Source organism: Paralichthys olivaceus, chromosome 23 (genome assembly GCF_024713975.1).
Source record: "Paralichthys olivaceus isolate ysfri-2021 chromosome 23, ASM2471397v2, whole genome shotgun sequence".
NCBI classification, from domain to species: Eukaryota; Metazoa; Chordata; class Actinopteri; order Pleuronectiformes; family Paralichthyidae; genus Paralichthys; species Paralichthys olivaceus.
This window is the reverse complement of record NC_091115.1, coordinates 9,094,123-9,109,245: the sequence shown is the minus strand read 5'-3', so window position 1 is coordinate 9,109,245 and position 15,123 is coordinate 9,094,123.

The following is a 15,123-nucleotide window of genomic DNA, read 5'->3' as shown; positions in this document are numbered from 1 at the left end:
TTCCAAAATAGCCAGAGTCCACATCCAACATCCAACATCTGCATTTGATCGATGTTACAGTGGAAGATCTCTCCTTTTGTTGTTAGGCCTTGGAAGACATTACTCTACATGTTGCACCAACAATTTGGCGGTTTCAGTTTTTTTGCTCAGTTTGCAACTCATCATTTGTGTTACATTGATTTCCAGTTGTGCAGGAGATGAAACCAACTACTTTTATTCATAGTCATTTATTTCTGTCCTGTTTAGTGTCTATGTAATGCCAACAGTGTGGCTCTAGAGTTGGCAATGTCATCCACTTTGGTCCAGACTAAAATATAGCAACGTTTGCATAAATGATCATCAATGTTTGTACGGACAACCACAGAGGGGTGCGGCCCAGGATGGATTTTTCTGTCCGAACCCAACAGAGCCTGATTAAAAACTAACCGATCCCGAACCTGACAGAAACTGATGTTTATGTTAACGTGCATGTGCAGCTTAAAAAATCAAGTAGATACCTCCTCCACCGTGACCACACCAGATTCAAAACCAGATATTTGGATCCGAACATGGACCAAACAGGTCCCAACAAGCTCAGCTTGGGTATTCACACCCTGATCCACAGCCCTGTTCAGAATGAATGGAATACATGTTTACTATCATTGCTGTATCATTTCAAAAGGCATGATTTAACTAGTTGTGAATGTGAATGGTAATTTGGCTCTATATGTCAGCCCTGTGATACGTTGGCAACTTGTACAGGGAATATTCCGTGTAAGATGTAAGATGTGTGTACAGATGAGATAAGATATAAGGTATAGATGATGAATGGATGAAGCCAGGTACATGAGGCTAACTGATAACTTGCTGGTTTTTGGTTATCATGATGAAGTGCTCCAATTTTTCAAAATAACTATTTTTTTGACCCAGATTATTTAAATCTGTTTCATCTGCTTCATTTCTTTTACACATGCAGTAAATCCAGTGCAGATCCTACTGTCTCTGCGGTGGTAAATTGTAGCGTAATTTTTTTCCAGTTGCATTGCATTTTGCACATTTACTCATTAGAAAGGGAAGAGTCCCACATTGGCTGGACATACGTCATCACTTGTTGCTAACATAAACCAGACAGCCTCTCTAACATGAAACAGCTCCTGCAGGAGTGGACTAGTGAAGGGCGTTCAGCGTAATCCTGCGGTGCCAGGGGACAGTGATCCCCTGATAACCAACATACTGCTGCTGCTCCTCTGGATCTACTGGGAGAGACACAGTTCCATATTAGGAACGCCACGCTGCACTGTCCTAAAGGGATTGTTTACTGCCAAACACTTCAAAAACCTTGAGGGCACTTGCAGCAGAGCAACTGTCCTCACTGAGGAAGAGGAGGAGCTGGGAGGTTTTCTTCAAAGGCTGTAAAACAGTCAGGCTGCCTGTTAACCAGTGGATGTACAGTTGCCTCCAGCACTTCACAAACATGCATGCATCACCTTTACACTCACATCTGCAAAAAGCATGCGTGCACATGCAGGATACTTGAGTGTATATTTGTGTGTGTGATCATACCCGGGCATGAGGAGGGACTGTAATCAATGTGCCAGGCCAGCTGCGGAGATGAAGGACGTTCGTCTTGTTAAAATGCTTCAAACACATTCTTTTCAAGGATCTGAGTGATCTTTGAACCCTTTGCATCCTGTTTAAGAGGTTTTTATAGCATCTCTTATCTTAATAAATGTATTAATAAATCTTTAATGAAAGGGAAACGTGTCTAATCTATACAGATAAAATTGTTTCAAGGCATATTTATGCTTTGTTATAACATTAACAATTCAATTTCTGCGCTAGACAAATCACACAGTATCTAAAGCAAGTGCATTGGAATGAATGAAAGCCATTGACTCCCTGTGAGCTAGTAAATCTAAATGTCTATATAATTTATATGCTTGGAGACTCCTTGTCAGTTATATAACGTAAACACAACAACTGCCCTCTAATTAGGCTAAAGTTGCATTTCCTCCACGGCTTCCATCCGCCGCCACAGGGAAAAACCATGTTGTGAATGGTGGCCGCAGTGATTTCCTGCCCATAGATCAAAAGAACGACTCCCCAGATCCCGTTAGACAAACCACACACGTCTTCATTCCTCTACTATCTCTGCCTCGGTCGTCAAGGCCAATGAAATGTGAGCAGACGGGGGGGGGTGCAGACCAAAGCGAGCAGATTTGGTGTCGGAGATGAACACCATCCAAAAAGTTTCTAATTTTATATCTAACCATATTTAAAGCTGCTTAAATGTAATATTTAGCTCATTGAGAACACAGATTTAAATCAACTGTTTCTTTCGGTTCCACAGATTCAAGCATCTTCCAACTCTTTCTAAAAAGTGTTAAGGTCTTGACCTTCTATGTAAAATGCCTTGAGATAATGAATATTATGATTTGGAGCTGGCTCCTCCATGTTAGTAGATGGGACATGGAATAGGCTAGTGAAAGTGATTATGATCATGTTTTAATGATGATAGTTTTGATAGGAAACTTCTCTATTATCAAACTATGTGTTGATTTTGCGCGTGGCATGTAGTTGCCACCAGGCTACTGTTGGGGGCAGGTTGTATGTAGCCTGAGAGACAAAACCAAAGGGTAAAAAGAATTGAATAGGAATCATGAACAAGCTGCAGAACCTTGTTGGTTTAAATGCACTTTAACAACTGAGGCTGAGAGCTTCTCTAATCTGTTGTGAAGGTCGGCTAGTAACCCTGCAAAATAAGGACTATGAAAAGGAAGGAGCGAAGTGAAGGAACATGATTTTTGTTGTTTGAAACCCACTCTTTAATTTAGTGCATCAATGTTTAATCCGTTATCTCAGCTCCTCTACGTCTGCTTTGCTTCTTATTTTCCATGTCCTTCACTGTTTGGCTTTCTTTCTCAACTTCTGTCCAATGACCTTCACGTCCCTCTTCTCCCTCAGTCAGTGTCCCTGTGCTTCTCAGTCTGGCCACACTCCAATACAGACTGGAAACACATCAGAGGAACACATGTACACACAAACACAGATGTTATGCTGTTATGCTATTTAGACAACCCAGATGACCCCATACGTCTATCTGCGAAGGCTGTAAACTTAAATCTGCTGAATCAAGCCCCATACACTGAATTCTTCCTGTTGAAGTCTGTAGCACTGATTCAGTCATCACACACATCAAGACTCTCTTGTATTTTTCCCTTTCCCTTGTCATCTATTTTTTATCTTTTCGTGTGTGTGTGTGTGTGTGTGTGTTTGTGTGTGTGTGTGTGTTTGTTCCCTTTCTACCCTCTTTCCACTTCATTTGGTGATTTATTTGTTTTGCATAATTCCCCCCTCTCTGGCTTCCTCTCTTTATTATTTTCTTCAACACTTCTCTGAGCCTGACAGGGGAGAAATGAAGGAAATTGGAGGAAGGGAATAAAAAGATTTATCATCCGACCGTGTCACAATCTGTCAACCCCTGGTGTCGCGTTGCATCGCTTTGCACAAATGAACTTTGCAATAAATAAATAATTAAGAAACACAGCCAATAAATCATTTTTGCAGGATCGGTCTTGCTTTACATAATAAACCGGGTGTTTGTTACAGTCTGTCACTGGGTGTCATGGCGGATTAGAGGATCATAACATATCACAACAAAGAGCTGCACAGACAAATGAAGGCTGGGTGAAGAAAGACTAAACAGAGAGAGATATTACAGACATTAAATAAGTGTCGAAGAAGAGAGTTCACGCATCTGTGCTGCGATGACGAGAAAATGACTTAACTGTAACTTTTTGAGAAATAACAGTTGTTATTCTTAAACGGGAGTAGTTGGAAGGAAGGTTGTTTGGACACATTTATCATCGACCAGTGTAATGATTTGTCATCTCGAGTGTTAGGACATATGAATGACTCCTATCATATAATTTACTGTAGGTCATCTGTCTGAAATTACTTTTGTGAACACAAGAGGATTTTCAAATCTGAACTGATTTTGAAAACACAGGAGACCAGAGACGTAACGACAGATGTAACCGGTTTTTAATGTTTTAATTGTTACACTACACTTTGGGAGCTTGCGTGATTTAAAGAAAGAGAATAAAAACAATCATGGAGGCGGACTGCTAGTGTCGTCAGCTGGTTGTGGTTGTTTGTCCCACATCAGTAGAGCACATACCTCCCAATCAAGCTGCACCAAATTGAACACACTTAGTAATCAGTGAAAAACATCCAGTCTCACAATGTTAAAAAAAATTGCTCAGTCTGCCACTTTGCCCCGATCCACACCAAAATGTATTGAGTTCTTCCTCAGCACATCTGTCTACCAAGTTTCCGGAAAATCAGATCAGTGGATTTTGCATAATCCTGCTGACAAACACATGCTATGAAATCATTACCTCAAGCTCTATTTTAGCCCCTTTCAGCTCATTGTTTTGGTCCTACAACTAACTTCTCATGTTGACTGTGATGGATGTGCTGATAGCAGCTGTATTTACAAACTGTAAACTCAATGCTTTCTCTCGCCTCTAATGACCATCTCCTGTTTCTGAGTTATCAGCATCACTGCTCAAAGCTTCTCTCCCTAATGTGATAAAACAACAACCCAGTGCAAATGTCTTATCTGTCTCCCTATGTAGGGAGAGGCTTCTCTCTCAGGACCCAAAGGGATAAAATTACACTTCACAGAAACAAGCTTTTTATTACAGAAACAGCTTTTGGGGATTAGAGGAGGAAAAGAGGATTAAATGTTTAGAAATGTCACCGAAGGAACATCACACCCCTGCCCTGTTCTTTGCTGCAGTACATAACATTTACCACCAACATTTTTTTTATGATTAGAATTGACCTCTATGAACCTGAACAAACAACCTGTAGGTCAAAGCCCTGCCTGCGTAACCCTTAGCAGACCATATGAAAGCTTAAACTCAAGTTATTTAGCCCACAGGCTATGTGGCTCCTCCCTGTGAGGGGTGCACCGTGAGGTCACCAGGACAAGTTATCCACCACCGGACATTATCCTGGGCCAACATTAGTCCAAGTGTTTTCAGTGCCTGGAAGGAAATACACACGCACTCATGTAAAACTCATTTGCATAGAAGAGTTTGGCTGCTTCTGCAACCTTGTGTTCAGCTGCCGAGTCACGTAACAGCTCCCTTAAAGCACAGTCGTCCGGATATTAAGAGTTTGTTACATGGTTGGTTTCACGTGACAGATACCAAACAAAGTAAAATTGAGAAAATGGATGGTTTTCCATTTGTTGCAGAACAATCATCTGTCTTCAGTAACTGTATCTTTCACCCGTCAGAGATGAAGGCTGATCAAACAGGAACATTGAGTACAAATCATATTTACAATGTAATCCAATCATTATTAACTGCAAATGTGTCTCTCACTGGAACCAATTTGTATTTATTATCCTCTACATTTTCTATTTGTGACTTTAAAAATAAGAACCAAATACTCAAAGTAATAATGCATTTAAGAAAGTGGAGTTTTTAATAATTCACATTTTCTGAAGATACAAGGACACTAAGGCCAATTGCTTAGTTAAATTGGTAGCTGTGTGGTAAGGTGTTGTTTTAGTGTGTTCAATTCAAGAATCCTTAAAAGATCACAGTTAGGTTAAGGCTAAGACAAATGGATTATGTCAGGGTTCAAATAGGTGCAGCCTTAAGTTTAGAGGAACTTTGTAGTGATGATGGTCGATATGATGATAATTAAAACATGGTTAAGGTTATGGATGTAAAGAAACAATGCTGAGTATCAGGGACACACAGGAAAATGAAAAGCAGCGGTCCAGGGCGATGCAATCAGGTGATGCTTTTAATATGTCCATTTCATAAAGACATCAGTACGGCGTAATTCGTCACAAATGACTGGTTAATCTAGAAAAGCTGTAGATTGTCTCTGCAATGTTATTGGTTGCAAAAGTTAATGTATTACTGCACTGTATGATGTCATCTTCTGACTTCTTAACAATGTCACATGTCAATGCTGTCAATAATCTTCCAACCGATATAGAGTTTACTTTGCGAAAATATTTTTGATAAAATTGATTAACCCTGACCTTTCAACAATCAGCTCCAAAAGTGAATCATCTGGAAATACTCTTCCAAATCATACTCTTACCAAGTCTGGTAAAAATCCATCCATGTTCTATAATATTGTACACAAACTAATAGATAGGGGCAAAAACAATACCCAGCCAGGAAGCTATGTCAGCACGCAAGGTAATAAAAGATGGTCTTGTGTGTTTCATTGACAAATCATTCAGCCTAGCCTCCTCTTACCACAGACTTTGTTGCGATATAGAGGTCACCTGACAACAGAGCGTAGTCACAGAACATGATGAACTTCTTGCACACTTGTTACAGGAGGAAAGTTGTGATCGTTTCTGCAGCTCCGCCTAAGGGGACGTGTGCGATCGCTAATATCTAATCAGCCTCTATTGCTTCAGTACACCTCTGTACGCTGAGTAAACCCATATGACAACATGCTGGAAAGAGAAAAAGTGAAATGAACCTCTTGGCAACTTCCCCCAAGCATAATTGCATTGACTGAGGAATCTTTACCCCCCTTTGCTGCAGACTGGATTCAATTAAAAATTTGAAAAACTTTCCAGTACCTCAAATTGTTTTCATCCCACTATACAGAGCCAATTTATATTTATCATAGATGTATCAAAGAACTGTTTCAGTTTTGAAAATGTGTGCGATGACATCTGTCCCCTGCTGGCTGAACCTATGTATTGCTAAGGTATTCAATGCAGGAACTGTTTTAAACTATAGCCAAAGGTGACCTGCAGGGTTTGGCTCAATCTGTATTTACTACATACAGATGTGTTCTCTGGCACTGACCTGTCTTTTATTTGAGATAGTTTCACCTCAAGGATCCTAAACTTGTGTTAGCCCAAGAACAATAATAAATACCCCGTGTGGTAAATATACGGTTCCACTGTTTCCACCCTTGCTTTCTGATGTAATGGCCTGTCCATAACAGGAATCAGCCATGAAATGGAAATCCTCAACTTGGCCGCTTCAAACAGTTGATTTAATTTAGTTAATGAAAAACAAATTAGTTGTGAAACCTTATGTGAGGATCCAGTAGAACACAAACCTAAACTGTCTGTTTGGCCTAATGTGGCACAGTGGATGGAAAATTATATCACTTTTTTCACTAATAAATCCAAAGGTTGGGGGCTAGGGTCTCAAAACTGAAACACAGTGGGTCAAACCAAACTGTGTCCTATGAGGGAGGAACTACTCATTAACAAATCTAAACAAATCTAAGGTGTAAAGTCAGGGAAAAACATTAGACCGTCAACAACAATGGCTGATCCTGAAGAGCTGAGCATAGATGCTGATATAGCATCAGTTACATTTAAAATGAAGAGTCTATCTTCACTAAAGGAAGACGAAGAAACAGCAATGGAGGATGCTTTAAACCATCTTTGGCAGTCGTCATAGACAGATGGCTTCAATTACCTGCCAAGTACTTTTCGAAAGCTTCTGTCTTTTGTCCAAACAGACAGTTTCCAAAAAAGCTTTCCATGGTGTTTTTGTGTGACAAACCATCTGGTGCGTCAGGTGCTTATCCATCCTTATCCATCAGAAGACTCGTTAGATGTCCCTGTCATTGATAGACAGATGGAGAAAGAAAAGTGCATACTGATATGAAGGAAGTGTGGAGAATAAATCAGAAGTTCCTCAGGGCCCAATACTGGGTTCCTTGTTTTTTCATATCTTTTCATCATTTGCTTCTTCTTCTTAAGGTTTCTTTTAGTTCTTCACCCATTAATTAGTAATGACTGAGCTCATGCTTCCTTTCTCTGGTTGTTTCATGTCGATGACCATCTGGTCTACTTCAGTGCTTGTCTTTTGACGGCTGTCATCTTCCAGGCCCTTTTAGGTGTGGAAATCATTTTTTATTTTGGAAGAAAATCCATTCATGTGTGGATTGCTCATTGCATTTTTGCCTGTGAGGGTGAGCAAGACTTTGATGTGTTTTTCTGTCTCTACTTGCTGCCAATTGGAAATAATGTAATTAGATCTTTCCCAGCAGCTGCCACCATTACCAGCACTTTTCCATCGTACTTTCACTCAATATATAAAACCAATATCTGATTTGGTCCGCTACATTTTCCAACCTCAATGTTTAAGTTATGTTGCTCAAGTTTGGCTTCATCTTATTTCTATATTTTGTGACAATTAATTCATTTCAACTTGCCTTTCAAAATTTTTGCATAAACCCTTTTACAGTCTGTCTAAAAGTCTTTAACTATGGACAACGGAGCAATGTGGTTTTTATCAAAAACACTAAACTCTGGCTAGAATCATCATTGGCCATTTATCACCATATTACGTGTAATAAAATAAGGTGCTGTAGCAGAAATCCCATATAACAGAGAGAAAAAAACCTGGACAAGACCATTCATCTGGATCTGCTCCAACATTTTTTGGGTTCTTCCTCAAGTCATTTCCCCCCTGTCCACAAATTTTAATGGCTCAGGTTCGCAAACAAACAAGCTGCAATATAAAATAACAACCTCTTTAGCAAAGGTAAGGAAACAACTGTCTCCTTGTCAAAGGGATTAAATATTCTTTGATGCAGCCCCAGTTCATTTTAAACTTATAATAATTATTGCTTTATGCCTTTTTACCACCAGACACCAGACTTCAAATTCAGTTCTCTCCCAGTTTTAGAACTGATACAGATATAGAAGGGTTGTGGTGACCTATAGTTATAGAAGGTTAGTTGTCAAGTTCTCTTTCCAGGAACATAATCTATTCTTAGTTACTCCACTGAAAGTCTACCCTCAGTCTCCTGATCTCTTCTGCAGCGTTGTGCTGGCTTTGCAACATTTACCATCTGTGTAACTGCATGTTTCTTTAATTGGATCTTTAATTTGATCTTTTATTGAGTCTCTAGTTTCTCAAACGGGTTCAATCTGTGATTTTTAATAGGACAACGGCACAGTAAACCTCAGCCTCTAATAGGGGCTGTGGTGAGTGTGTCACAGCGCTCTGATGCTGTGCCACTCTGTTAATGTCGCCAGCTGTTTACAGCATCTGTCAGACAATAGTGCACTGACGCATAAACACAAACTCGTGCAGGTATAGTGGAATGCTCTCAGCTGAGATGAGGATGTTCCCCCCTCGCTGTTATGAGTACTTTTAGCTGCTCAACATTAATCACACTTTAAATTCAATTTAGTTGCATACATGCATATTGGTTAATTTGCTGATTCATTTAAATTAAAAATTGCAACTAGCTAAAAACAAACTGCAGGAGGCTATTCATGTGATTTTACAGTCAACAAATCACCCACCTCTGCTGTGAATAGAAGCGTGACATTTTTAATATGCAAGTGCTTGAATTAACTTAAAGCTGACTGTGTCGTCAAAAATGGAGTTGGTAGATTTGAGATGCAGACCCATGCTGTTACTGCGAGCATGTCTAATTGCTCACTGGATTAAAATTTTAGGCCCACATTAATTTAATTTAATGGACCAACATTACATTGTGCCGAAGTGTTGCATTTTTTCCAAATAAATTTAATCCACTTAAACTTTCAGAGCATTATAGACTCTGCGGTCCATAAGAGCTGGGTTTGTCTGATTTGTAATCCAAAAACAATCATGTGTAAAGGGTTGAAGTGTAATACTCAAGTGTTGGACGTCTTGTAACTTGCCGGCGCCATCATGTCTTTGAAAAACAGGGTCACTGGAGGGCAATGAATTCTGGGATAGGGTGGGTCAGGAAGGATTCACCTGTTGTAGCTTTTGTTTCTCGGGGATGGAAGGACACATTTGAAGGAGCTTTCCAAATGGTCATGTCGCTGTTATACAATCGGAAGACACACTGCTTATGACTCCCACCCCCAACTCCCAGAATCCCTCACTGAAACCTCAGAAAGAAGCCCCTCCTCCCTGTTGCTGGATCAGCTCATCTAACCTGTTCTGACGCTGCTGTCCTCCTTAATTCACTCCTGCTCCCTCCTCAGCTTCCTGATCTTGCCGTGAGGAATTTTATCAGCCCGTAGATAGTGAAGTCTGCTGGGGCGGCTCCTCCTCCAGCTTCCCGAAAAGTCGTCCATCTTCTCTTCTTGTCATCCTTCCTATGGTTTTCAATGGCTTTCTTGTTAATTTTCTTTTTGCATGAAGAAGCTAATGAATCTGAAACTGACGTCCTGGGAGTTTTGAATAGTTCCTCAGGTTTCACCTCCTCCCTGCTGCAGGGACTTGACAAATGGATTTAGAGACAAGAGCTCCTCTTATCTGCTCTGAGCCTCCAACACCTTTCTCCACATTGAGGAGAATCCACTTTGTCCACTTGTATTTATATCAGATGCTTGTATCATATGTGTGTTATAATATTACACAAAATCATATTTGGAAGTTATCCTTGCACATTATTCTTTTCTTGCTTGATTTAAACTTGTGTTCTTTCCTGCTCAGTCCTCCTGCTACAGCTCAGTAAAGAACAAAGATGATATTTTTTTAGATTTATATCTTGTTGGCAGTTTTGCGTCATTTACTTCAATGAAATATGTCCCATTGTAATTCAAATTTTATAGCTTCAATCCGGTGTCTTTACAAGGTCAAATGAATGACTGATTATTTGTAAGGCTATCTATCAAAGCTGCTGCGTAACACAAAATCTCCTGTTTTAATTTATGTAACGTTACATTCATCATCTGCAGTAAAGCTGCGTGGCCTCGATGATCATTCTGAGCTTCATCAATCCAAGATTTTTGGACTTTTATTTAATAATCCAAAATGCATTTTTCTCCAATAAATAACGTCATGTCATATTTTTCTTATTTATTTATTAATATCTATCATATTTGGCAGTAAAGGAAATATGTGAATGACACTATAATATAGATGTGCTCCAGCAAATATTTGTCATCACTAACAATCTTATCCCACTGGATACGTATGTAAAACAAACAAAAGTTGCCCATCCTTGACATCCTCCATTGTCCCTCATTTAAGGACAAGAGAAATTCTAAGACCTTTGAAATTTAAGCACTAAGTAAATGTATTGTGGAGCTGGCAAATGTCCCTGTTTCGTAGCTAAAAATCCATCTTCTCTCTTCAATTCTTGGTCCAAATCTTGGTGATCGATGCTGCACTCTACAGTGCAGGTTTTTGTGAGTGTTATTTTGATGTGAACACGTCCATTGTGTTTCTAAAGATGATTTCCCTTGAAGGTTATGATCTCCCTGGAACATCTGCTTGCCAGCAGTGACTGGCTGAGACGATCACATGGATGTAGACATATGTGTGTGTTGTCGACCCTGAAGAGGCGCCAGCTTCACGTCTCGCTGTCTGTTTCGTCTATAAAGGAAGTTTCCATCTTTTGTTAACTGTCTGACAGCTCGTGTTTCTTGTGCTGTGAGAAATCTTTGCAACTTGAACGCACACCTCCAAGGCCCAACAGTCCCCTTATAAAACCGCATTAAATTCACTGGATCTGGATTTTGCATCAAATTTCACACACTCATAAATATCAGTCCTCTAAACGTGCCTGATTTTTTCTCATCAAGATCCATGAATCATTCACTGTGAAAATTTCAGGGCAAAAAAAACCAAAAACATCTTGCAATGTTAAATAAAAAAATAATAGATTTTTGGAGCCATCCCCTGATCCAGATCCACACAAAAGATTTATGGGATTTCTCTGTTTTGTGGATTTTGCATAATCCTGCATGTTGACAATCAAATGCCAGTGAAAACATAACCTTCTTGCCGGATACAATCAATCTTGTAGCTGAAAAGCTCAGAGCTGAAACAATAGATTAATCAATAGTGGAGCCACAGAAGTTATGCAACTGTTTTGATAAGTGATCACCTGATGAAGTCATTCAAGAACCAAAAATGCCAATCGTTCTGTGGCTCCAGATTCTGAAAAGAGAAGATTTAGTGTTTTCGATTTTTATATATTATTTTTATTCCATATCAATATTTTTCTTGTTGGTTGCTTTCTACAGACTGAATGACTAATCCCACTACTACACCCGACTGACTGGAATGGCTGTGCTCTGCTCGGCTCAAACCCAAACAGCAGGAAGTCTGTAAGGAGCTCCCTGCAGGGTCTCATCACAGCTACTCCACAGAAGAGAAGCTGATTGGTCAAAAGGTTACGATGATGTCCGAGCACAAGTTGTGTAATGAGGAGAGAGGTAGATCTAGGCAGAGGATAAAAGAGAAGGAATCTACAGTTGTTCTGCAAATATCATTTTCTCATTATGATATAACGGAGGCGTGTGTCCCATCATCTGAAGATCTGTCACTTATTTTAAAAATAATGTTTGAATGACAGAAATATCACAGAAAGTGCCTGAAAGGGGTTTTTTTTTTGCAGCACCTATAAAAATGGACGTCATACAATGAGACACAAACGTCTGCCCACAGAGAACTACAGTGTTTTTATAAAGTCCTTTATTTGAGCCTAGAAGCCAAAACAAAGCTCAATAAAAGTTCCTGTGATAGAAAAGTTGGACTCTCTGCAGGGTACATGTGTTTTTACAGGAGATCGACTTATAAAGATAAAAAAACAAAAAGAACTGGTCCCACGCTCTGATGAATCTCTGGTTCCAAACTCATGTTCTCTAATAGGATTAAATCAGAAATAAGTTAAGTTTGCAAAAAACACACACAGTAAAATCTTCTGGAATCCCGATCACAAAGATCAAACATAAGCTGAATAAACTTTCTGCAGGTGGGAAACATTCAGTTCATTGATTTGAAATATAACTTTGAGAGTCAATTACAGATATAATATGAATATGTTTTAATTATGATTTATTTTAAATTTAGACAGTAAGAGTATTTTCTTCACTAAATGGTCCCATTAAGCAAAGCTAAGATGTAAGTGCATGGTAAAATGTTTATATGGAATTTTCTACACAAACACATGCTGTCTGTAATGTGGTCTGCTGCTTGTGTACTAAAAGGGAATGTACACAATCCAAAGCCACTACATGTTTGGGCACTGACCGACATACCACACAGCTGAACGAGGGTTCAAAGGTCGTGAGGGCTGCACCCAAGAGCGGCTTATTTTCATTCCAGGATCTCGGCATCTGCTCCCCTTCACTCTTGAACTGAATGTGTCAGTACTACAGAGTATTAGGGTGTGTGAGAATATTACAAGAGTAAAGCCAAGTCATTGAGTTAAAAGTCATAATATTATGAGAACAAAGTTGTAATTTGAGAAGAAAGCTGTAATATTAAAAAAAAAAGGCAGAAGTGACAAAATAAATCATTACATTGCACAAAGAAAGTCGTAATGTAATGAGAATACAGTCATTTGTTTCACAATCTTTTCAAAAGGGTTTTTGCTATTTTTGAAACTAGTACATAAAGATAACGAAACAAAAATGCTCAACATTCCTCGTTTCAACACTGCTATCTTCTCATACCCCCTTAAAGTGGCCCTAAAACTCATGCATCCTTCAGTAGCTACATTTTTAAACATCCTCAAACATTATTCACATTTGGTTAAGTTGTAGGTCTACACCCTGTGTTTCCTTTTTCATCTCTCTGTGAGTTTTTAAGAGCTCATTAAACTGACCACTGGATAGAGGAGGATTTTTTAGATTTTGGGAAAGAGGACTGGGTCGGTGTGGGGGGTTGGTTTCCAGCTCCAGACTGAAATGACTTCACTGAGACAGACAAAGTGAGTCATGACCTCTTTAAGAAGAGAAGTATATGAACAGATGTAGACAAACACATACATTTTTCTTTAGTTTGTTCTTTTAACCCTTTTCTCTCACTTACAATAGAAAGGGGGCCAATCAGATCAGGTCTTTCGTGAATTTAAAAGGTTTAAAAGCAGCTTCGTTTTCCTTTAAGGGCACAGACATTTCCTCCACCTCAGTCGGAGCTCTCTCTCTCTCCACTCTGTAATTTTGGTTTCTTGGGTGTAGGCTACTCCCCGAGGACCCAAACCGAAAAAGTCTCCATACTGCAGAGAAGCATTTCCAGCCTGGTGCTGACCACAAACAGGGAAAAACACAGACACACAAAATAATTTATGGATGTAGCATATCATGCAATAAAAGCGAAATGGGCCTTCTTCAAGAGGGCACCACCAACCATGGAAAATTATAGTCTACTTCTGCGGTTTAAGTCAAACAGAAAACAAAACAAAGGAGAGACGTAGGGATTTTTGTATGGATTGGTTTGAATTCGGCAGAATGTTGTCTGATCAGGATCCGGAAAACTTGAAAGGGTTTAAATGTTAGATTACTGCATATTGTCGCAATGACTGTCTGAAAGATCTGAAACTTGGTTATATTCTTGTTCAAAATATGTTATTTATTTATATATTTCAAGGTATAATGTGTAAAAATTCTGCCTGACAAAATCGCTATCACTATCAATGATTTATCAACGATATTGGTTTTCTTTCTCTGCAAGATCTGATTGGATGTGATGTGGGAATACAAAACAGAAAAACAAGATGCTGTGATTTAATACTTTCTATAATAATCATTTGAAGGTATTGATGTTGTTATTCCTTCCTTTAAATGTCTATCCTAGATGTTCTGGGTCCGAGCTAATTGATACTCTTTTGAAAAACCCCATCATTTAGTTTTACCAGGAGTTATTACTGTATCACTGTGTGGCCACAGAGCTACACAGACTTATTTCCACAACACTGAACACTAGTTTTCCAGGAGGAAAGATCAGACATGGGGTTTTATAAATGAGCCTGAAAAATAAAATGTCGAATTTTCCCCTCTGAGATTTTTCTAGTAATCATTTATAAGTGGTGACATGTGACAACAGTGTGTGTGCGTGTGTGCGTGCGTGCGTGTGTGTTAGTGTGTGTGTGTTAGTGTGTGAGTGTGAGTGTGTGTGTGTGTGTGTGTGAGAGAGAGAGAAAGAGACACAGACAAATGGCATGCAGAGAAATATAAGGTAGACATCAGACTAGAAGTAAAATGACACAGAGTAAGTTTGACGTGGGAGATGATTTGTTTCTGTCGCCCCGACCATCGTTACCAGGGAGGGCAGCGTTTGCGAGGATGTGGCTGTCTGTGGAGCACTGTGGCTGGGATGAAAGGGAAGGAAGCCAGGCGGCCCTGGAGGATCCCTTCCTGGATCTGTGGGGAACACACACACACAC